General features: G+C 38.7%; 2 long non-coding RNA genes across 2 annotated transcripts in view; one reads left to right on the top strand and one right to left on the bottom strand.

Annotated features, from left to right (window-relative positions):
* The window catches only part of LOC140600729 (uncharacterized), a 37,755-nt gene extending 13,748 nt beyond the window's left edge, over positions 1-24,007 (bottom strand). Inside the window, exon 1 of the long non-coding RNA XR_012003890.1 lies at positions 23,825-24,007. This is a non-coding gene — a long non-coding RNA (uncharacterized lncRNA). The remainder of the gene's footprint in view (positions 1-23,824) is intronic.
* LOC140600727 (uncharacterized) lies at positions 72-18,408 on the top strand. Its single transcript, XR_012003888.1, has 3 exons — positions 72-114; positions 312-434; positions 17,949-18,408. It is a non-coding gene; the product is annotated as an uncharacterized lncRNA (long non-coding RNA).
* Positions 24,008-26,214: the final 2,207 nt, after the last annotated feature.

A 26,214-nucleotide genomic window follows, 5' to 3' on the forward strand; every position in this document is an offset into this window, starting at 1 on the left:
CCTATTTTTTTTTTTTCATCTCTGCTTAGGTGATTCCCTCCACCTGCAAGATCTTATAAATGCCTATGGCTGAGGTGAGACCTGTGTGTCAAGCCTCTCAGAATCACCTCTTCTGTGAGTTTTCCCTGGACTTTACAACTGAAAGATTTTCTTCACAGTTTCTTCCATAGTCCCTCTTAAAGAACACATCACTTTCCACCATTTGAAACTGTGGGGTGTACATATACTACTCTCTGTATCTGAAAATGAACATTACAATGCCAGCAACCTTGCCTGTTCACCCTGAGTTGTCTTTACTTCTGATCCCTTAGTATGTTTTGCCTAACTGAAGAAAGAGAAGAATGTCAAATTTGAAGTGAGACGTACTGACTGTCTTGCCAAAAATCTCTCCTCCCTTTCCTACTCATCCCTACCTACAATCCCCTACCACCCAGGTAAGTCAACTCTACCTCCTGCTATCAGTATCCTGTTGTCTGAATGAATTAGTCCCTTTGCTGAAGTGGTGGCTTTACAGCATCCTTCTCTGAATCCAGCAGGCACTCTGGCCAATTAGCCTTTTGGAAAATCTGAAGATTTGGGAAGGTTTGTATTTGTAGAAACCCACCCAGAGCCTGTGTTCTTTCCTACCTCTATTCCTGGTCTGGAAGATACAACCAGTGGAACTTTAAAAAAAATTATTTATTTATTCATGAGAGAGAGAGAGAGAGAGAGAGGCAGGCAGAGACACAGGCAGAGGGAGAAGGAGGCTCCATGCAGAGAGCCTGATGCATGACTTGATCCCAGGACTCCAGGATCATGCCCTGGGCCAAAGGCAGGCATTAAACCGCTGAGCCACCCAGGGATCCCCACCAGTGGAGCTTTTTAAAAAGACTTTCTGAGTCTTTTTTGATACTTCTCTCTATGCAGTATCATTCACTTCCAGGACATGGTAGCTAAAGTCCTGTTGATTAATTCTTACTGTTGCCCAAAGGGTGAATGGATAGGTGAAGACTGGTCTGGCAGTGCTGCCACAACATAGCTAATGAACACAGCAGTCACTTTGTATTGTGGTGGGGAGCCTTGGAGTCTTCTGGGGATGATGGTTTCTATTTCTTCAACCCCCAAACCACCTGCACAATACCTATGCACACATGGGGAAGCTTGGTATTTATTTAGTCTCACCTTGTCGTCTCTCGGACTAAATCAAGGTCAGCTCACCTACTACAAAGCGTCTCAATTCAACAATCCAGGATTTTGTTTAGGAGCAGAATAGTAAAACAAGATACTGAGGAAATAAGTCTTAGGAAATAGAACACAAATTCTCAGATTGGTCAGGCAATATCCCTTCTTGGAATTTCTTGATGACACATGGCTTTGGAGGAAATAAATAATTTTTGAGTATATCCACAATAATTTCTGTTAATTTCTCTCATTATGCATGTTAGAATAGGCTAGTTTGGGTACTGAAAACAAATTCAGTTGCTTATTCATTATTACTTTTTTTTATTACTTAGAAACGTATAAATCAATAAGAAGAGTTAGGTATAATATTTATAAATCAGTTTTACTGCCAACCCCTAGGGACTTTTACTTTTAGAAACTGAGGTTTGCAGGTTAGCATTGTTGAGGGAGGGGGCACTTCAGACAGTCTGAGAAGTTGAGAGCTGAGGAGGAGTACCTGCTAAAAACTCTGTCCTTCTGGAAAATGTGAAGTCTAGAAGAAAAAGAAAGAGCAAGGGTGGGCTGAATCTGAGAAGAGAACAGATGGGCTACGGTTATGCCTGCCAGAGGCATGGGCAGAAAGAAATGAAAAATTATTTCTCCTTTCCTTCCCTTCTAAACAGAGAACGTGTACACCAGAGCTCCTTGTGGGTTGGGGCATATGGGATGCTTAGAGGAATAAAAGTCTGCCAATGTCTTCCTCAGAAGAAGAGGAGGCTAGCCCATGAGCCTCAGTTCCTCAGAAACCAGTCTGGCCTTTGCTCTGTATGTTGGCAAGGAAAACTTATCAGGAAGCAAAGCTATTAAGAGTCTGCAAATAGTACACATAGCAGGTCCCATTCTTTAAGAATTATTCCTGATTTGGAAAGATTTATTTGTTTCAATACTTTATTATAGGTAACACTTTATAGTTTTCACTCATGGATACTGTTTTGATAAGCTATATAGCCTTACATCAGGAGTCTGTCTCAATCCCTGGTACACCAGCTTCACTGTGAACTTGTTGCAAATTCATGGGCACCACCAGACCAACTGAATCAGAAATTTTAGGGGTGGAGTTCAGTAATGTAAATTTTGTGCAGGATGAAGAGACTGAAGGTTGAGAACCTCTGTAATTGAGTTTAAGGATAGTTCTCTCAGTGAATATCTTGGATCACTCCTTTACCAGCGTTGTGGCTTTGGGCAGATTTCTCACATACTCCAAAGCCTATATCTTGGGTTGTTGAGAGAGTCAAAAGTATAACCCATGTGTCATTCCTTAAACAACTGAAAGGTAAAAAATAAAACAAAACAAAAAAACAAACTCCAAACAGATATCTGTTTATAAGAGACAGACAGACAGACAGACAGACAGACAACACACAGATAGATTCCAGAGCAGCCATTCAAGTCTCTTTAGGAGAGAAAAGCAATAATCTATTTGCTCCACCATATTTCCCAGCCTCTTCTGAAGTTAGTTTGAGGCCTGGTAACTGTTAACTAGTTCTGGAGGATGGCCTGTAAGAAGTGATGTGTGTCACTATCAGCCAGAGGCATTAGAACCAGGGTCCTTCCTCCATCTTTTTGCTCTCCTGCCATGAAGCACACTTCCTGTTCTACCAGATTCTCTGTGAGCCAGGAATAAATTTTTGTTGTGTTCAGCTACTGAGATTCCAGGAGTGATATGTTGTGGCAGGTTGCATAAATTATCCGGGTCAGCAGTGTAGAAGGAAAAGCAATGAGAAAGAGTAAGATTGACAGCAAAATGTCAGAGAGAGGGTAACACTGGTTCAAAGAGAAAGAATGATATTGTCTCCTGATGATAGGAAGCAGACACAGGGCCATGTCTTTATTTCCATAAGTCCTAGGAAGAAGACAGAGATCTCTAAGACTATCACTAAAGGAAGGACAGGTAAATTTCTAGAACATTATTGTCTAATCAATGGCTTGTGAACATGACCAATTCAGGCAGTTATTCTCATTCTGTGGTTGTAGAGTGAGAAGAGGATGGAGTGGCTTGAGCTTGCTTCTCATAAAAACCTACAGATTCTATCTGTTAAAAACAAACACTATGCCAAGCCCCCTAATGGCTTTCCTGCCTGCATTTGCATATTATCAACCCATTCTCTGTAATGTATTCCTTTTCTCTTATACCAAAAAAGGGTCAGGAATCCATTTATGATCTGATTCCCTTCCATTTGCCCCTTCCAGCTCTATCTCTTGACATTTCTCTGAATTCCTTCTTAGTTTAAGTTTCAGTCATACTGGACCACTGGTGTTTTATGAATGCATCCTGCCCTTTCTAACATTAACTTTTGCAAAGTTTGACTTTTAGGGGCCAGATTATGGTACTGCTTCTTTCAGAAAGTCTTCTCTCACTCCCTAATATTAAATAAGTTGTTGAACTTATGTGATTTCTCAAGGTATATGTTTAATGCACTTCATTGAGGAGGGTAAATAGAATGACAGCTTGTCCTACACCTAAGGAGAGAGAGCTCAGGTCAGTTGGAGGAATCTTTCTATTCAGAAATCTCTCTCTTTTTTCACTTAAAGATTTTATTTATTTATTTATTTATTTATTTATTTATTTGAGAGAGAGAGGGAGAGAACACAAGCAGGAAGAGCAGCAGAGGGAGAAGGAGAAGCAGGCCTAGGAGGGAGACCAATGCAAGGCTCAATTCCAGGACTCCAGGATTCCCAGGACCCCAGGATCATGAACTGAGCTGAAAGCAGATGCTTAACCAACTGAGCCACCCAGGTGCCCATTCAGAAATCCCTTGATGAACACTTTTAGTTAGAATAACAGGGATGCCTGGGTGGCTCAGTGGTTGGGCGTCTGCCTTCAGCTCAGGGCATTATCCTGGAGTCCCGGATTGAGTCCCACATCAGGCTCCCTGCATGGAGCCTGCTTCTCCCTCTGTTGATGTCTCTGCCCACCCCTCTCTCTCTCTTTGTGTCTCTCATGAATAAATAAATAAAATCTTAATAAAAAGAATAATACAAGATATTTAGATGACCATTGTCTTGGACATAAGAAGCCAAAGGAATCTTTATTGCCTTGAAACTGTAGTTTGCAAAACTGATACCTGGGGAAGACATGGAGACATTAAGAACCCCTTTCTCCTGCTTTTTCTTACAACCTTTACTTTTGTGTTTCTGTCTGGGATTATTTTATTAAGTTCTGACACAAGATCAGAATTTATTTTAATTGGGGTATTTTAATTGAGATAGTTTATTTAGTCTTTAAGTTTCTGAATATTTATTTGTTTCTGCTTAAATTTAAAATATACTTTTGCTATGTATACAATTCTAGATTGATAGTCATTTTTTCCAGAATTAAAAAAAAATAATTTGTCTTCTGTCTTCTATAATTTCTGTTGAGATATTATTCTTAGTGTTGTGATTTTGAAGGTAATTGTCTCTCCAAATTTTGCCATCTTAGGCTTATTTTCTTTTCTGTGGATTTTGCTTTATTCATGTGCTGGCAGGATTTTCTTTGTATTTATTCTGCTTGGGGTATGCACAACTTCATGAAACATGATATGTGTATTGATGTCTTTATCAATTGTCTACCTAATATTTCTTATTTGTTCAAACATTCCTTCCTCCCCTTCTCTCCACTCTCTCTTTCTGTGATTCCAATTATACACTTTTTTTTTCTTATAATGAAGAAATTGTAGGTGACCCAAATCATATTATCTTTCTCAAGAGAATGTTCACCATTTTTCTTATTATGCAGGCAGAGTGAGAACCTATTCACATAAATTCTTAGGGACTCAGCTGACTTGAGACAGGCTTACGTTTTAGGTGAGTTTTCTATTTCTGACTCATTGCTTCTCTCAGGGCATATATCAATAGGAATTATAAATAAGAGCCTATGGTGTTCATTGGAACCTCTTCCTCTTCTGGGTCCTGAGCTCTAGTCCTTGGTCCCTCAGCACCAAAGACTGCCAGATACTCTTCACTTTTTGGAGATTTTTGTTGGCTTGTTTGTTTTTCTTTTTTTTTTTTTTTCTTCTTTTCTTAGCTTATTAATCTCTTTCAGTGTGCAACTTAAAAATTTGGCAAATAAAAAAAAATTTGGCAAATATTTCATTGTAGGACTCAATGATGGTCCCTTCCTTATTTATGAAGTTTTTAGCTATTCAAATCTCTAGGTTTGGGGATCCCTGGGTGGCGCAGCGGTTTGGCGCCTGCCTTTGGCCCAGGGCGCGATCCTGGAGACCCGGGATCGAATCCCACATCAGGCTCCCGGTGCATGGAGCCTGCTTCTCCCTCTGCCTGTGTCTCTGCCTCTCTCTCTCTCTCTGTGACTATCATAAATAAATAAATAAATAAATATTAAAAAAAAAAAACAAATCTCTAGGTTTTCATTTGCATCATTTGTTCTTTTTGGTTTTTCTCATGAATTCCTTGAAAGTTCCAGTTTAATTCATTTTTCTCTACTTTTTAGTATCAGATCCTTTGCTTGGGCCCTTTGTAGGTGTTCAGCCTCTTGCCTACTGCCCAGAATCTGCAAAAGCCTCAAGGTGAAAAGCAGCTACAGAATGTTGACTCCTTTTAAGTTTCCTCTCCTATTAGGTACTGCTCTCATAATTCTTGGATTCCACACAACCTATAATGTCTTCAAACAGCTTTCTTTTCCTATTTTATCTGTTTTCCTATTTGGTCCTGGTTATCATATTATTTAGCCACAAACTATGCACCCTCATCCACCATCTTACCTGGAAGAGGCAGTGCCCTCCTCAATGTCTTGCAGTTCTTAGTGAATTTATGCATCAGATTATATTCTTGATGGTCAATTGGATATCACAGTCTATTTATTATGCATCCTTATAATTTCCATGTTTATATAGTATTCTTTCTGTTTCTTATTAACTTTCAGGAATTATTTTCTAAGTAGGTCCCATGCCCAACATGGGGCTTGGACTCACAACCCTGATATTAATAGTCAAACGCTCCACCAACTAAGCCAGCCAGGCACCCCAGGGATTATTTATATATATATATTTTAGGTGTTAATTCTCTGCCCATAAGAAATATTTCAAATGGCCAATCATGGGATGCCTGGGTGGCTCAGCAGTTAAGCACCTGCCTTCAGCTCGGGGGTGATCCTGAAGTCCCAGGATCAAGTCCTGGGATCAAGTCCCACATCAGGCTCCCTGCATGGAGCCTGCTTCTCCCTCTGCCTGTGTCTCTTCCTCTCTCTCTCTCTCTCTGTGTGTGTCTCTCATAAAGAAATAAAAATCTTTTTTTTAAAAAAAGAGCTAATCATAAACTCTCACATCTCTGCTTATACCATATAATATCTTCCAATGAACAGAATTTTTTTTAATACAGGGAATTTCATTATTTCTCTCTTGTGTTCTGCTTTTTTATTTTTGTTAAAGAAATTATTCCCTATTCTAAGGGCCTCCTTTGGCATCCTTCTATGTTCTCTATTATTAACTTCATTATCTTACATTTCCCATTTACAAAGGCAAAAGGGAATAGCCATAGAAACTGAGACTCAGATCTTGGTTTCTAATATTTTTCTGCAATAAAAGGAACCAAATTTCCTTGGAGATATGATTGATTCTATGACTAGGACTCCAAATACACAAAATAAGCTGGGATATCTTCCATTGTCATAATGTAAGGAAATGCACACACACACATACACACACAAAGGTGGATGACAGTACAATCTCATTAGAAACAATACAAGTGGGAAGAGAGTGGGAAAAAATATTTAAAGTATTGAAAGAAAAAATCCTGCCATCCTAGATTTTATACCCATTGAAAATATTTTTTTTTCAAAAATTGAAATGAAATAATTCTTCACAAATCAAAGAGGAAAAATTCATTAGCAGCAAGACCTGAATGATAAGAAATGTTAAAGGAGGTCTTTGAGTCAGAGGAAAGTTACACTAGAAGGATATATGGACATCAATAATATCAAAGAACAGAAATATTCAATATAGTAAGTATATGAACAACCATATAAGACTTTTTTTCATTATTTAAAGATCTTTAAAAGATAACTGACTGCTTAAAAATAATAGCAATGTAGTTGGAATTTATCATACATTTATATGGAAAAGTTATGGCAACACTATCTCAAAGTTTTGGAGGCACAAAATGGAAGTAGGATATCATAATATTCTTATATGTGAAATAGTATAACAGCAGTTGAAAGTAGACTTTTATAAATTAAAGATATAGGGATCCCTGGGTGGCGCAGCGGTTTGGCGCCTGCCTTTGGCCCAGGGCGCGATCCTGGAGACCCGGGATCGAATCCCACGTCGGGCTCCCGATGCATGGAGCCTGCTTCTCCCTCTGCCTGTGTCTCTGCCTCTCTCTCTCTGTGTGTGACTATCATGAATAAATAAATAAAATCTTTAAAAAAAATAAATAAATAAAGATATATATACTATAAACCTGAAAATCACCACTAAAATAACAAAGAATTATAGCTGATAAGCTAGCAAAGGGTGTTAAATGGAATAATTTTAAAATATATTAATATAGAGGAGGAGGGGCAAGATGGTGGAAGAGTAGGGTCCCCAAATCACCTGTCTCCACCAAATTACCTAGAAAACCTTCAAATTATCCTGAAAATCTATGAATTCGGCCTGAGAATTAAAGAGAGAACACCTGGAATGCTACAGTGAGAAGAGTTCACGCTTCTATCAAGGTAGGAAGACGGGGAAAAAGAAGTAAAGAAACAAAGGCCTCCAAGGGGGAGGGGCCCGCGAGGAGCCGGGCTGAGGCCGGGGCGAGTGTCCCCAGGACAGGAGAGCCCCGTCCCGGAGGAGCAGGAGCTGCACCGACCTTCCCGGGCGGAAAGGGGCTCGCGGGGAGGTGGAGCAGGACCCAGGAGGGCGAGGATGCCCTCGGGTTCCCGGAGACACTAACAGACACCTGCGCCCCGGGAGAGTGCGCCGAGCTCCCTAAGGGCTGCAGCGCGCACGGCGGGACCCAGAGCAGCTCGGGGGGGCTCGGGCGGCGGCTCCGCGGAGGGGGCTGCGGGGCGAGAGCAGCTCGGGGGGGCTCGGGGGCGGCTCCGCGGGGGGGGCTGCGGGGCTGGAGCAGCTCGGGGGGGCTCGGGGGCGGCTCCGCGGGGGGGGCTGCGGGGCGGGAGCAGCTCGGGGGGGGCTCGGGGGCGGCTCCTCGAGGGGCCTGCAGGGCGGGAGCGCGAATCCAACAGCGCAGGCCCCAGAGCCCAGGGCGCCCGGACACAGCCCAGGATCCGGCCTCCCCCGGGGACAGGCAGAGGCCGGGAGGGCCCAGGACAGCGAGGACGCTCCTGCCCCAGCTGAGCAGATCAGCGGCCCCGCCCCGGAGCCTCCAGGCCCTGCAGACGGAGAGCTCCGGAGTTCCTGCGGGGGCTGAATCCAGGGCTCCAGAGCTGCCACCGTGGTTGTTCCTCCAGGGGTCTCACAGGGTAAACAACCCCCACTGAGCCCTGCACCAGGCAGGGGCAGAGCAGCTCCCCCAAGTGCTAACACCTGAAATTCAGCACAACAGGCCCCTCCCCCAGAAGACCAGCTAGACGGACAAGCTCCAGGGGAAGTCAAGGGACTTAAAGGGACTTAAAGTACACAGAATCAGAAGATACTCCCCCGTGGTTTTTTTTTTTTTTTTTTCTTTTTTTTCTTTTTGATTTCTGTTTGCTTGCCCCACCCTTTTTCCCTTTCATTCTTTTTCTTTCTCTTTCTCTTTTTCTTCTCTTTTTTCTTTTTTTCTTCCTTTTTTCTTTTTCTCTTTTCTTTCCTTCTTTCTCTTTTTCTCCTTTTCCCAATACAACTTGTTTTTGGCCATTCTGCACTGAGCAAAATGACAAGAAGGAAAACCTCACCTCAAAAGAAAGAATCAGAAACAGTCCTCTCTCCCATACAGTTACAAAATCTGGATTACAATTCAATGTCAGAAAGCCAATTCAGAAGCACTATCATACAGCTACTGGTGGCTCTAGAGAAAAGCATAAAGGACTCAAGAGACTTTATGACTGCAGAATTTAGATCCAATCAGGCAGAAATTAAAAATCAATTGAATGAGATGCAATCCAAACTAGAAGTCCTAACGACAAGGGTTAACAAGGTGGAAGAACGAGTGAGTGACATAGAAGACAAGTTGATGGCAAAGAGGGAAACTGAGGAAAAAAGAGACAGACAATTAAAAGACCATGAGGTTAGATTAAGGGAAATAAATGACAGCCTGAGGAAGAAAAACCTACGTTTAATTGGGGTTCCCGAGGGCGCCGAAAGGGACAGAGGGCCAGAATATGTATTTGAACAAATCCTAGCTGAAAACTTTCCTAATCTGGGAAGGGAAACAGGCATTCAGATCCAGGAAATAGAGAGATCCCCCCCTAAAATCAATAAAAACTGTTCAACACCTCGACATCTAATAGTGAAGCTTGCAAATTCCAAAGATAAAGAGAAGATCCTTAAAGCAGCAAGAGACAAGAAATCCCTGACTTTTATGGGGAGGAATATTAGGGTAACAGCAGACCTCTCCACAGAGACCTGGCAGGCCAGAAAGGGCTGGCAGGATATATTCAGGGTCCTAAATGAGAAGAATATGCAACCAAGAATACTTTATCCAGCAAGGCTCTCCTTCAAAATGGAAGGAGAGATAAAGAGCTTCCAAGACAGGCAGGAACTGAAAGAATATGTGACCTCCAAACCAGCTCTGCAAGAAATTTTAAGGGGGACTCTTAAAATTCCCCTTTAAGAAGAAGTTCAGTGGAACAATCCACAAAAACAAGGACTGAATAGATATCATGATGACACTAAACTCATATCTGTCAATAGTAACTCGGAACGTGAACAGGCTTAATGACCCGATCAAAAGGCGCAGGGTTTCAGACTGGATAAAAAAGCAGGAGCCATCTATTTGCTGTCTACAAGAGACTCATTTTAGACAGAAGGACACCTACAGCCTGAAAATAAAAGGTTGGAGAACCATTTACCATTCAAATGGTCCTCAAAAGAAAGCAGGGGTAGCCATCCTTATATCAGATAAACTAAAATTTACCCAGAAGATTGTAGTGAGAGATGAAGAGAGACACTATCTCATACTTAAAGGATCTATCCAACAAGAGGACTTGACAATCCTGAATATATATGCCCCGAATGTGGGAGCTGCCAAATATTTAAACCAATTAATAACCAAAGTGAAGAAATACTTAGATAATAATACACTTATACTTGGTGACTTCAATCTAGCTCTTTCTACCCTCGATAGGTCTTCTAAGCACAACATCTCCAAAGAAACGAGAGCTTTAAATGATACACTGGACCAGATGGATTTCACAGATATCTACAGAACTTTACATCCAAACTCAACTGAATACACATTCTTCTCAAGTGCACATGGAACTTTCTCCAGAATAGACCACATATTGGGTCACAAATCGGGTCTGAACCGATACCAAAAGATTGGGATCGTCCCCTGCATATTCTCAGACCATAATGCCTTGAAATTAGAACTAAATCACAACAAGAAGTTTGGAAGGACCTCAAACACGTGGAGGTTAAGGACCACCCTGCTAAAAGATGAAAGGGTCAACCAGGAAATTAAGGAAGAATTAAAAAGATTCATGGAAACTAATGAGAATGAAGATACAACCGTTCAAAATCTTTGGGATGCAGCAAAAGCAGTCCTAAGGGGGAAATACATTGCAATACAAGCAACCATTCAAAAACTGGAAAGAATTCAAATACAAAAGCTAACCTTACACATAAAGGAGCTAGAGAATAAATAGCAGATTGACCCCACGCCCAGCAGAAGAAGAGAGTTAATTAAAATTTGAGCAGAACTCAACGAAATTGAGACCAGAAGAACTGTGGAACAGATCAACAGAACCAGGAGTTGGTTCTTTGAAAGAATTAATAAGATAGATAAACCGTTAGCCAGCCTTATTAAAAAGAAGAGAGAGGAGACTCAAATTAATAAAATCATGAATGAGAAAGGAGAGATCACTACCAACACCAAGGAAATACAAACGATTTTAAAAACATATTATGAACAGCTATACGCCAATAAATTAGGCAATCTAGAAGAAATGGACGCATTCCTGGAAAGCCACAAACTACCAAAACTGGAACAGGAAGAAATAGAAAACCTGAACAGGCCAATAACCAGGGAGGAATTTGAAGCAGTCATCAAAAACCTCCCAAGACACAAGAGTCCAGGGCCAGATGGCTTCCCAGGGGAATTTTATCAAACGTTTAAAGAAGAAACCATACCTATTCTCCTAAAGCTGTTTGGAAAGATAGAAAGAGATGGAGTGCTTCCAAATTCGTTCTATGAGGCCAGCATCACCTTAATTCCAAAACCAGACAAAGACCCCACCAAAAAGGAGAATTACAGACCAATATCCCTGATGAACATGGATGCAAAAATTCTCAACAAATACTGGCCAATAGGATCCAACAATACATTAAGAAAATTATTCACCATGACCAAGTAGGATTTATCCCTGGGACACAAGGCTGGTTCAACACCCGTAAAACAATCAATGTGATTCATCATATCAACAAGAGAAAAACTGAGAACCATATGATCCTCTCATTAGATGCAGAGAAAGCATTTGACAAAATACAGCATCCATTTTTGATCAAAACTCTTCAGAGTGTAGGGATAGAGGGAACATTCCTCGACATCTTAAAAGCCATCTATGAAAAGCCCACAGCAAATATCATTCTCAATGGCGAAGCACTGGGAGCCTTTCCCCTAAGATCAGGAACAAGACAGGGATGTCCACTCTCACCACTGCTGTTCAACATAGTACTGGAAGTCCTAGCCTCAGCAATCAGACAACAAAAAGACATTAAAGGCATTCAAATTGGCAAAGAAGAAGTCAAACTCTCCCTCTTCGCCAATGACATGATACTCTACATAGAAAACCCAAAAGTCTCCACCCCAAGATTGCTAGAACTCATACAGCAATTCGGTAGCGTGGCAGGATACAACATCAATGCCCAGAAATCAGTGGCATTTCTATACACTAACAATGAGACTGAAGAAAGAGAAATTAAGGAGTCCATCCCATTTTCAATTGCACCCAAAAGCATAAGATACCTAGGAATAAACCTAACCAAAGATGTAAAGGATCTATACCCTAAAAACTATAGAACACTTCTGAAAGAAATTGTGGAAGACACAAAGAGATGGAAAAATATTCCATGCTCATGGATTGGCAGAATTAATATTGTGAAAATGTCAATGTTACCCAGGGCAATATACACGTTTAATGCAATCCCTATCAAAATACCATGGACTTTCTTCAGAGCGTTAGAACAAATTATTTTAAGATTTGTGTGGAATCAGAAAAGATCCCGAATGGCCAGGGGAATTTTAAAAAAGAAAACCATATCTGGGGGCATCACAATGCCAGATTTCAGGTTGTACTACAAAGCTGTGGTCATCAAGACAGTGTGGTACTGGCACAAAAACAGACACATAGATCAGTGGAACAGAATAGAGAATCCAGAAGTGGACCCTGAACTTTATGGGCAACTAATATTCGATAAAGGAGGAAAGACTATCCATTGGAAGAAAGACAGTCTCTTCAATAAATGGTGCTGGGAAGATTGGACATCCACATGCAGAAGAATGAAACTAGACCACTCTCTTTCACCATACACAAAGATAAACTCAAAATGGATGAAAGATCTAAATGTGAGACAAGATTCCATCAAAATCCTAGAGAAGAACACAGGCAACACCCTTTTTGAACTCGGCCACAGTAACTTCTTGCAAGATGCATCCACGAAGGCAAAAGAAATAAAAGCAAAAATGAACTATTGGGACTTCATCAAGATAAGAAGCTTTTGCACAGCAAAGGATACAGTCAACAAAACTAAAAGACAACCTACAGAATGGGAGAAGATATTTGCCAATGATGTATCAGATAAAGGGCTAGTTTCCAAGATCTATAAAGAACTTATTCAACTCAACACCAATGAAACAAACAATCCAATCATGAAATAGGCAAAAGACATGAACAGAAATCTCACAGAGGAAGACATAGACATGGCCAACACGCACATGAGAAAATGCTCTGCATCACTTGCCATCAGGGAAATACAAATCAAAACCACAATGAGATACCACCTCACACCAGTGAGAATGGGGCAAATTAACAAGGCAGGAAACCACAAATGTTGGAGAGGATGTGGAGAAAAGGGAACCCTCTTACACTGTTGGTGGGAATGTGAACTGGTGCAGCCACTCTGGAAAACTGTGTGGAGGTTCCTCAAAGAGTTAAAAATAGACCGGCCCTATGACCCCAGCAATTGCACTGTTGGGGATTTACCCCAAAGATTCAGATGCAATGAAACGCCGGGACACCTGCACCCCGATGTTTATAGCAGCAATGTCCACAATAGCCAAACTGTGGAAGGAGCCTCGGTGTCCAACGAAAGATGAATGGATAAAGAAGATGTGGTTTATGTATACAATGGAATATTACTCAGCTATTAGAAACGACAAATACCCACCATTTGCTTCAACGTGGATGGAACTGGAGGGTATTATGCTGAGTGAAGTAAGTCAGTCGGAGAAGGACAAACATTATATGTTCTCATTCATTTGGGGAATATAAATAATAGTGAAAGGGAATATAAGGGAAGGGAGAAGAAATGTGTAGGAAATATCAGAAAGGGCGACAGACGTAAAGACTGCTAACTCTGGGAAACGAACTAGGGGTGATGGAAGGGGAGGAGGGCTGGGGGTGGGAGTGAATGGGTGACGCTCACTGGGGGTTATTCTGTATGTTAGTAAATTGAACACCAATAAAAAATAAATTAAAAAAATAAAATAAAATATATTAATATAAAATAAAGCAGAAAAAGGAAAAATGGGGAAAAAATTAGAAAAACCGAAAAACAAATGCCAAGATGATAAAGATAAACCTAACTACATGAATTATCACATTATATATAAGTGGTCTAAACACCCCAAGTGCAGCAGTTCTCATTTTTTATTAAAAAAAATATGACTCACCTATATGCTGCATTGCAAATAGAGTATGTTAAAAAAAATAGTCACTGCTAGGCAAAAAGTGATAGAAAAGAAAAGATATATTTTGCTCACATGAATCAGAAAAAGCTTCAGTGGCTATATTAATATCAGACAAGGTATAATTCAGAGAAAATAATATTATCTTAGATGTAGAATGTTATTTCATATTGATAAAGGAGTCAATTCATCCAAGGGATATAACATTCCTAAAAGTTTATGTATTAGTAACATATTCAAAATACATGAGGCAAAAATTAGTGTAAGTGCAAGGAGAAAGATATAAAACCAAATTAGAGCCGGACATTTTGATAACCTTCTCTCTCCATAACTGACAGAACTAGTAGATACAAAATCATAAAGGATGGGCAGCCTGGGTGGCTTAGCGGTTTAGTGCTGCCTACAGCCCAGGGCCTGATCCTGGAGACCTGGGGTCGAGTCTCACGTCAGGCTCCCTGCATGGAGCCTGCTTCTCCTTTTGCCTGTGTCTCTGCCTCTCTCTCTCTCTCTCTGTCTCTCTCTCTCTCTCTCTCTCTGTCTCATAAATAAATAAATAAAATATTTTTAAAAAAATCATAAAGGACATACAAGACTTAAACAACAATATCTACCAACTTACCTATGGACATTTATAGAACACTCCAACCAACAACAGACTACACATTATTTTCAAGAGCACATGAAATATTTACCAAAATAGACCACATTCCAGGCCATAAAAATACCTCAATAAATTTAAAAGGATTCAAGTCATACAAAGTATGTTCTTGTGCCACAATGGATTTCAATTAGAAATCAATAACAGAAAGCTCTCCAGAAAATCCCTAGGTATTTGAAAATAGTTCTAAATAATCCAGGAACCAAAGGAGAAGAGGGAAATTACAAATGTTTTGAACTGAAAGAAAGAAAAACACAACATCAAAAATCGTGGGATGTCATTAAAGGAGAATTTAGTGGGAAATTTATAGCACAAAAGCATTTATTAGAAAAGATGCATGGTCTTAAATCAATGACCTCAGTTTCTAATTTATGAAGCAAAATAAGAAGAGCAAATTAAACCCAAAGTAAGCAGAATAAAGGAAATAATAAAGACAGAGTTAAATTCACTGAAAAATGTTTTAAAAATAGAGACAATTAAATCAAAGTCTGGTTCTTTCAGAAGATCAATAAACTTGATAAAACTTTAGACAGGCTAATAAAGAAAAAGAGAGTAGATACAAATTACCAATATCAGGAATGACAGTCGATGTCACTATATATCCTAAGAGCTATTGAGAGGATAATAGAACATTATGAACAAATTTGGTAATAAATTTGGCAACTTAGATGAAATGAACAACTTCTTTGAAAGACATAAACTATCAAAGTTCACTCAAAGACAAAATAGATGATCTGAATAGACCTATCATCTATTAAATAAACTGAATTTATGCTTAAAACCTTTCTGTAAAGAAAACTCTAGGCCCAGATGTTTTCACTTGTAAATTCTACCAAGTAATTAAGGAAGAAATGAAATCAGTTATACACAAAGTGATCTAGAAAACTGAAAGGGTGAGAATATTCCCAAATTTGTGTATGAGACCAGAATTATTCTGATACCAATGCAAGACAAAGACATAATAATAACCACAGCAAACACTTGAGTATAATATCCCTCATAAATATTGATTTAAATTTTTTATTAAATCATATCCAACAGTATATAAAAAGGATAATAGATCATGATCAGCTCTGGTGTTTATCTCAGAAATACAATGTCAGTTTAGCACCCAAGGTCCACTGATGCATTTAATATATTGATAGAGTAAGAAAGAAAATATGTGATCATATTAAGTAGAGGCAGAAAAGCATTTGATAAAATTCAACATCTATTTGTGATAAAATTCTCAGCAAAATAGGAATAGCAAGACATTTTCCCAAACTGATAAAGGAAATTGATGAATAACCTATACCTTATACCTAATGTAATCAAAACTGGTACAGCCATATTGGAAGACAGTTCGGTGGTTTCTTATAAAAGTAAACATAATCTTACTGTAAGATCTAGCCATCATGCTCCTTGGTATTGACCCAAATGAGTTGAAAAGCGATGTACACACAAATCCTGCACAAGGATGTTTATAGCAGCTTTATCCATAATTGCCAAAACTTGGAAACAACCAAGATGTCTTTCAGTAAGTGAATGGATCAAAAACTGGTACATCCACACATTGGAATATTATTTAGCTCTAAAAGATATGAATGATGAAGGAATGAAAAGATATGGAGGAAACCTAAAAGCATCTTACCAAGAGAAAGAAGCCAGTCTGAAAAGGCTACATATTATATATATGATTCCATCTATAAAATGCTCTGCAAAAGGCAAAACAATGTCTCCATTAAAAAGATCAGTGGTAGGTGATAAGGAAGAGAGTGATAAATAGTTAAAGCACAGAGGCTTTTTAGGGCAGTACTCTATATTATGTCATAATGATGGATACATGTCATTATACATTTGTCCAAACTCATAGAATATACAACATAAAGAATGAAACACACACACACACACACACACACACACACACACACCAAATACATAGTTGTTTCATCAAATAAATGCTTTGTAAGACAAAACTTGGGGAAATCTTAAGGGAATAGATTCAGGTCTATAAATTTTTTTTTTCTGATAGTTTGTGAAGTGTCTTGCAGCTGAATAATTCTGAGAATCATTCAGAAGATGGAAAATTTTAAAGAAGGGCATGGATGCTTATTTTTTTTAAATAAATGTTAGGAAGTAACAGTGGGCAAAAAAATAACGTAGAGATATGTAAAAATGGCATGCAGCCTAACTGAGTCACCAAGCCACCCTCTTCACACAAGATTCATTAGTCTCCGCATCAGTTTTGCTACTGAGTACCTTTATAGAAATGCATGCAATGTAATGGAAATGTACCTGTACCTTATTATACAAGTCTTCTGAATATAAATAATGCAAGAGGCCTGTTCTTTGCAAAAAGATGTTGTGTTAGAAAATGAAAACTGTAAACAGATTTCTAGTGATAGGTATTGTATATGCTCCAGACAGCATCAAGCTTTAATGCATGTGCTAGTTTTAAGTGCGATATGCACACACACACACACACACACACACACACACACACACACTCCTTTAACTGTACTGGATTTGGATTTGGTTTTGTTTTGTTTTCTTTTTTCCCCCTTTTTTCTTTTCTATTCCTCAGTGAATCTGTACAGAATCTGTAATGTGAGTGTTCTTTGTTCATGATATTGTATACAAGGTTCCTCTGAAAATTAATAAGGCTGTCTCCAACTCACAGCCCTATTTGCATACTTCTCCCCTACCAGTTAGCTTTTGATTTTCCCCTGTATCTCTTTATCTTCAGGCTATAGCTGAATGGTTCCTTTGCCAAATTCCAAAACAGCCTTTCATATGGATCCCACATAATACTCTTTTTCAATTCTGGACCATGTATTTGGGGTATTTACTCCTACAAGGTTCATATGATTATTTTATAGTTCTTTTCCTTTAAAGAGTAAAATACATATGTGTCAAATTAATTTGATAAGGCACTGCTAATGGGTTAATAAAAACAGAATTCTATGATAATTAGGATTATAACCAAGAGCTTTCCAGTAAAGCTACAGTGCAACTAACCTTTTAAGAGTATAATATTAAGCCAGATCTAATTTAGTAGAGTGTACAATTAATAAGTCTTGGTCTCTTTTTTTTCCTTGCTACTGGGATCATCTCTGAGAAGAACTCAGTGAGAGGAACACTTATCTGCTCCTTTGAGGCCTGAGGTAACTAAAGTCTTTGATAAAAGGACAAACAGACCTGCTGAAGATGGGTTTCCAACATTTTCTCTTCTTGGAATAACTCATTTCCCAAGAGGGTTTTATTATACATCATTAGTTAATAGTGTTTACAGGACCATTATTTAGCCACTCATGATTTTGAAGTTGAGATTAGTAGCCCGTTTTATTGGCAAAATGTAAATAATTCCCCTCAGAGAGGGTATATTCAGCTCTTAAAAATTCATGGCCTTTGGCCTCTCCCAAGATTCTGAAAATTTTCTCCTCCCCATGAAATCTCATCCTTTCTTTATAATTGCTAAGACATCCTAGGATGGGCAATATGCATGTATTTGTCTTTCTAGTCAGAAGAATAAGAAAGCTCACATACTTTACTCTCTTAGATTAAATTGATTACACCTTGGATGCCAGGGCAAAGTCAATGGAGAGTCATTAAGAAAGCTATAATTAAAACTTTGAATTGTCTCAGAAGGTAAATTGGAAAAAAATGTAAATATTTCCATTTTAAAGCTCCTACTGGGCATTTCTTGTTGGAGAAGAGTGGTGAAGGGAACAAGGATGCTTTTGTAACAGGTTATTCCTCACGGGTCAATAGGCACAGAAGTGCCCTGTACAAGCAGTGTCAAACAGAGGACAGCTGCCCTACTTTGTACAAATTGCACACCTGTGTAAAGTATCACCTCTGCCATGGTTTAGAGTAACTGAACAGACTTGGTGGCAGTTAAGAAAACTTTTATCTTCCCCTAGGTGGATTTTTACTTTTTTGTCTCAGAAAATGAAAGGTTTGACTTTGGAAGTAGAATCTGTGTTTGACTCAATAGTTAACCATTTGGATGATCAAGACGAGTGAGCAATCATATCTGCACTTCACACTAATAGGGAGATAACACAGGGGCCAGAAAGGAGCTGAACACAAGGTTTGTCCTAGCTTGTTCTCAAGCCATCCTCCCCTTTCCTACATGTGCTGTGGTGTTATTATAGTATAAATTACTTGTGCTTTGGAAAACATACTGAAGCAAATCGGTATATAGATTTTCTCTGTGAGGGGAGAATTGAATGGATTTTAAAGTCAGATAAGCCCACTCAGATAAACAACTTGGGTTTTTCTAAAAGGAGGAGGGATTCTCATTGTTAAGGTGGGAACAGGAGACACTCTCTAGGCAGGTAATGGACTCCAGATGGGGGAGTAAGCCGGGAACTGGAGTATGTCCACAATGAAAGGTACCCTTTTTGTGCTGACTTCTTGCCCTCTTTGGACTAGAAGGTTAGTTATATGCAAAATGCAGTTTTTACTCTGAAATATTCCTTAATACATTGCAAATTCCTTTTGTTACCCAAGCTCCTCAGTAAAACCTATATTTCCTTAGAAAGCTGTAATTTTATTTAAAAAAAAAAAAAAAAGAAAGCTGTAATTTTATTGTGGGGAATTAAACACTGGGCACTTAAAGAGCATACAGTCTGGCCCCATATTCTTCCTGCTTAACTTTGAAGTCAGTGAGGAAAGACCACTATCTTGTAGAGGAAGAGTGTAGTATGGAAGCTTTAGGTGGTATCAATATTAGTAACCCCAAGGAAACTGGGAAAAGCAAGAGTTCAGAAGCACACAACAAGATGATTATTAGCCCAGGGACACAATTCAGCGGCTGAAGGAAACAATTTCCTCTTTCTCAAACACCTCACAGGAAATTTACCCTTAAAACCAAGATTATATTTTCCTATACACTTAAAAATTTGACACAATAGTTAGCCCTCTATTAAATATAGATATGATGAACTCTCATACAGCCTTTGAGAAACACTGAGATATGCAAGGTGATTTTTCCTTCTTAAAATGTCCCAAGACTATAGTGCTTTTGGGATCTACTTTGACTTTCCCTATTGGCTCTGTCTGTTGTATCAACCCTCAGACTCACTTTTTCCCAAACAACAGGCCTGTCCCTACAGATTTATTCCTTTCTATCTAATCTATTGGCTCGAATCAGGTATGAAGCAGAAGGCAAGGATAGTGAACTAGAATAAGAGAAAAAGATATCATAAATTGTGCCTGAAAGCATTGTTTTTGAGTAAAAAGCAGATTAGGTTTTAGGTTAGGTATCAGCTTCTCTGGGGAGGGACCTCCCTGGAGGTACTCCTGGGAGCCCACTCAGCACTTCCTATGTGGTTTTCTCACATCCCTCAACAGAGTGTACTGTGTCCATGTGTTTTCTTATCAATCTCTGTCCCTAGACTCTATATTCCTTGAATTCTGGGATTGGGCCTATTTCAATGATTATTTAACCCCCTCCCCATCACTTATCAAAAAGCCTGGCAAAGTGTAGATTTCCAAAGATGCTTTTAAACTAAAAAATGAATGAAACATACTACAGCATTTAAAAAAATATGTTCTCCAGCTCACTCCTATCTCCATTCCCCATGTCCATAAGCAGTCTCTACCCCAACACCCCTCACCAAATTACTTAAACTAGGGTAATCAATCCTATATATCAGAATCAATGAGAACACTCTATGAAGTTCTCATGTCTGAAACCCACGAAGAGCAGGAATGCGATAACCTGTGAATACTTTTATGAATGTATGCATTTGTTAATGTTTTAATGCTATAAGGCAATTTAAAATGTGTAGCCAGAATTGAGAATTGCTGGGCTAGTCTATTTGTTTTTACTGGTTTCCATGCTCATGACTATGTATTTCGTCAGTACCATATTCATCATTTTGTTTCTTTTCTCAATTTATTTGAATTTTTTACTGTTCTTTTTAATTTTTTTATGTTTGATCATTTTTTTTAGTTCTCAGTGAGTACAAGTGAAAATTTGGTTAAATATAGAATTATTGGGTACAAACATTTTTCCTCTTCAGCAATTATTGGAAGTCCCATTAACTTCTAGCATTTACAGGTATCAAGGAAAAATTTGATTATCAGAGTAGTTCCTACATTTCCATATGTAATTCCTTTAGCTGCATACATACAATATCCCCTTGAATATCTTTGCAAATAGGAATTAGATAATTTGTAAATTTTTTAAAAAAGATTTTATTTATTTATTCACAAGAGACACACAGAGAGAGGCAGAGACGTAGAGGGAGAAGCTGACTCCCTGCAGGGAACCTGATGTGGGACTCCATCCTAGGACCTCGGGATCTACTATCTGAGCCAAAGGCAGACACTCAACCACTGAACCACCCAGGTGTTCCTAAACTTTTTTGGTAGAATAACTTTGCTTCCTGGGATACCTGGGTGGCTCAGCCGTTGAGCATCTGCCTTTGGCTCAGGACATCATCCTGGGGTTCTGGGATGGAGTCCCAGATCAGGCTCCCCACAGAGAGCCTGCTTCCATCTCTGCCTATGTCTCTGCCTCTCTCTGTGTGTCTCTCGTGAATAAATAAATAAATAAATAAATAAATAAATAAATAAATAAATAAATCTTTAAAAAAAAAGAATAACTTTGCTTCCATTTTAACTCTGTGAAGAAATGGCATTTGACTCCTTCTTTCATATTGGTTGCCTTCAATTTCTTTGAAATTGTCAAGTGTTTTCATGTGTCTGGAAGTTTTTCTCAGATGGGACTATTTGTCCAAAATTTGGATTAAGCATGTTTCCATCAGAAGTTTTGTGAGTTCCTATCCAGCCTCCTAGGCCCCAGTGAAGAGACAGATGCTCACACCAACTAAGCTTTTTTTTTCTTTTTCCTTTTCTTTTTTTATAAATATGAGTTCCAGGTGCTCACTGAGTTGAGGAAATAAGCTACAGCTGGAGGCTGCCTGACCAGCGAATCACTGCTGGGCCAGAGATTGTCTCCCCGTGTGCCAGGAGACTAAGTCACTATTTCAGAAGCTGCCTATGGTCTGCACCTGTGGCCCCAAGAGGAGCTGGGATTCATAGGAGCACACTGCTCTTTTGTTTGGAAAACACCTTCACAGACATTTTGCCAAGCAACCAGGTTTCTCTTGGTAGGAGAAATGACAACAAAAGGAAGTGAGTCGGTCTGTGTAGCAGATTAACAGGAGCTGGAGTTGTTTTCTGGAAAACTGAAAAAGAAGGTCAGGAAAGAAAGAAAGGGCTTGGGAAAAAAGGGCCCTCAGTCTGCCTGGATAACTAGGAAATTCCAGAGACTTATGCCTGACATTTAATAGTAAGTTGTTCACTGTTCCTTGCTGTGCTTTAGAACTCTTTAGTCATACCCAAATCTTTGGAAAAGTACATTACAAAAAAAATGGGCTTGTGTCGCTAGTGCTTTAAGGAATATAGATGGAAGGATTGTGTTGGGTTGAAGTGCCCTTCAGAGGGCCTGTGGAGTAAGAGTTGAGGAAATAAATGTTTCCCCATTTCTAAGTATCTTCTGAAATATTGGGATAGATCCTGGACTTTTTGTGGTACAGTAAAAGCAGACTGGAGTCATTTTTATTTCCATTAAAGAACACATTCTGGGGCACTTAGGTGGCTCAGTGATTGAGCATCTGCATTTAAGGGCATGATCCCAGGGTCCTGGGATTGAGTTCCACATTGGGCTTCCTGCATGGAGCCTGCTTCTCCCTCTACCGATGTCTCTGCCTCTGTGTGTGTGTGTCTCTCATGAATAAACAAATAAAATCTTAAAAAAAAAAAAACATTCTGGAGGAATTGGAGGCAAAAGACTATGCTTACTTTTATTATTTTTTTAATAAATTTATTTTTTATTGGTGTTCAATTTACCAACATACAGAATAACACCCAGTGCTCATCCTGTCAAGTGCCCCCCTCAGTGCCCATCACCCATTCACCCCCACTCCCCACCCTCCTCCCCTTCCACCACCCCTAGTTCGTTTCCCAGAGTTAGGAGTCTTCATGTTCTGTCTCCCTTTCTGATATTTCCTACACATTTCTTCTCCCTTCCCTTCTATTCCCTTTCACTGTTATTTATATTCCCCAAATGAATGAGAACATATAATGTTTGTCCTTCTCCGATTGACTTACTTCACTCAGCATAATACCCTCCAGTTCCATCCACGTTGAAGCAAATGGTGGGTATTTGTCGTTTCTAATGGCTGAGTAATATTCCATTGTATACATAGACCACATCTTCTTTATCCATTCATCTTTCGATGGACACCGAGGCTCCTTCCACAGTTTGGCTATTGTTATGCTTACTTTTAGAAGTGGAAGTGAATCAGCTCTTGAACTTTCCTGAGTATGCCAAACAACTATCATTATGCTCTTCACCCAAGGTGTGGTTAGGGCAAAGGGTACATTAGGACTAAATCTTCAACCACTGAATCCTAGGACTCAAGACTGAAGGCTGTAGTTCAATTGATAATTCCCAAATTCCTGCTTCCTTCAGCCCCAGCTTCCTGATTTAGGTAGTATATGCATGATTCCTCTGAGGGCTCCATTCCCTCTCCCCAGATAGATCTTTTTATTCAGATATTTAAGTTTTACAATGTTCTTCATAAACTTTTCTCTGCTATAGGTTACTATAGGTCTTAAAGAATTATCTTTTCTATGGATGGGACTCTTCCATAGCCATGATTTTATTTTATGCTTTGCATTCTTGTGAATCTAAGAGGGCAACTGGATAACCCACTATGTTGCTTATCTAATCAGTTTACTTCATGTTTTCATGGGAGAAATTTCAAAACTCTATGTATTTAAACAATTTTCTCTTAAAGGTAAATAGGAAATAGTACAACTATTGTGCTATTGAATTAGCTTATCATCCCTAGTGCCTTGGAATAGAAATGAGAGAATTTAAGGTACTGATGAATTTATTCTGGGAAGAGATTGGTGAATGTATTAGTTTCCTATTGCTGCTGTAACAATTATTACAAAATTAGAATATTGCCTTACTGTTCTGGAGGTGAGAAATCTAATGGATCCACAGGGCTGTGTAACTTCTGCAGGTTCTTGGGGAGAATCCACTACCTTCGCTTTTCCAGTTTTTAAATGTTTTCAGCATCTTCTTGGCTTGTAGTCCCTCCTATCTTCAAAGACAGTATCCTAGCATTTTGAAATCTCTGTCTCTATTTTTCTCTCTCTCTTTCACTGGCCTCTACTTTTGTCATCACATCTTCTTTGTGACCTCCCCATCTTGTTCTCATGTCACCTGAGTACATTATGCCCACCTGTATTATCCTGTATTATACAGCTCAACATCCTTAACTTAATCACATTTGCACTTTTGCCCTGTAGGGCAACATAGTCACAGATTCTAGGGATAGAGTGTGAACATGGAATTAGGTTACCTACAGTTGTCCCAAATGATAACCTGAGAAGATAAGGAATCGTTTCATCAAAAACATTGTGCTTGCTCTTACCTCCAGCATTCAAAGACCCAATGTTTTCTATGTAGAAATTTTTTTACCGTATCCTCATTTGTCTACTCATCCTTCAAATCTTAAAGTTAATTAATGTTGAAGCATTGTCAGATGGAGTTTTGCAGGCCTGATGATTTTGGGTAGCACTTTGTATATTAGTACCTCATCGTCTCTGGAGTTGCTTGCTGAGTAATTTTAGATGACTACTAACCTCATAATTAGATAAATAATTGATATGGTTCAATTACCTGCTACTTTACAACTTTATTAATATTCGTGTTGGAGCTGTAGATGTCTTTTTGCCCTTTACCTGCCTGGGAGAAAACCTAACCCTCTACGGATTTGGTGAGACGTGCTAGAGAACCCTTGCTAGAATCCAAGATATGTAAATTAGCCATCTTGTTCCCAAGCATTAGCAGCTGTAGTTTTTAACTATTAATGAGATGGTCAGTATTTGCTGTAGGAGAATGAAACCAAGTGAATGGGTTTGGTGTTCATGTCATTTAAAATCAATTTATTATTCAAGGATTATTAACCAAAGTAGCTGAGTTGCCCAGAGGTGGCCAGAAGACTGCTGGCTTTGGTGGTTTGTGTCTCTAGGCTATGCATGGGGATGTGTTGTTGCAATCTTTTTAGGGGTTGGCCTCTTGCAAGCTAGACTGTAGTCAGTAAGGAATAATAACTCGAATATCAGTTGAAAAAATAAATGATAACAATTTGCAAATACAAAAAACACTTTTTATTATTGCCTATAATTAACTGGAGAAACATCCTAGAAATGTCAAAATTCAGAACATTTTATATATAGCTGAATTAAGTACTAAAAAACAGTAAAAGGGAAATGGGTAAAAAAAGATGAAAAGGTACAAACTTCCAGTTATAAGATAAATAAGTCCTGGAGAGGAAATATATAGCGTGGTGACTAAAGTTAGCAATACTGTATTGTATTTTTGAAAGATGCTGAGAGATCTTAAAAATTCTCATCACAAGAAAGAAATTGTAACTGTATGTGATAATCACTTCACAATAGATGCATGTATCAAATCATTATGTTGTATATATAAAGCTAATACAATATTATATGTCAACTATACGTCAATAAACACAATTAACACATCAGTGCTGAGAGGAAAAGTAAACATCTTCTAATTTCTTTTAAGGGCATTATCTTAGAATTCCACTTTATTAATCATAATTTTTATACCTTTAAAGCTTTCATCTATATGATACATCATAATCTTACTTTAAGGGAGAAAACATAATTTGTATTTTATCTGGTTTACCCTGTAAGAGTCTATGTGTTTAATAAGCACATTCAAATTATCTTATTCTCCGACATAATATACATTTAATTTTAAAAGCAATTTATAAAGTAACTATTATAAGCAAAAAAAGAATCATTGGTACTGTGCTACAAAAGATTGGAAAAAGAAATCAGCATTTGCTTTGAATATTTCTTAATGAATTAGTTTCATGGGCTTAGCACAGAAGTATATAAGAAATTAAGTATTTACTCTGTTGACTCAAATTATATTAGTTCAGGAAGATCTAATTAGATGATTAGTGATTTAGATTATAAAGCTCCAAGTGGTAGATAGACTTTATTTCTCTAGAACTTTAAGCTGTTTTTAGGCAGATGTTTTCAAATGATCAAGATACATGCCATGGTTCTATGTAGACCAATATAAGTTTGTTTTATGTTATCAGTGACTTCTTTGTGCTTTACATGAATGGAGAACTATGGTAGTCTCTGCCAAGGTTTGCAATTAAATAGCAAAACTAGACAGAAGTAGTGGTGTACAGAATGTCCAGGAAATAGGAAGAATTAACAGGGAGAAATTTTTCATCAACCGTTATCATGGGCTTTTATTTCCTGCTGAAGATGGCATTCCTTAAACCTGACATTCAATTAAGATGATATAG

This window comes from Canis lupus, chromosome 12 (genome assembly GCF_048164855.1).
Source record: "Canis lupus baileyi chromosome 12, mCanLup2.hap1, whole genome shotgun sequence".
Lineage (NCBI taxonomy): Eukaryota > Metazoa > Chordata > Mammalia > Carnivora > Canidae > Canis > Canis lupus.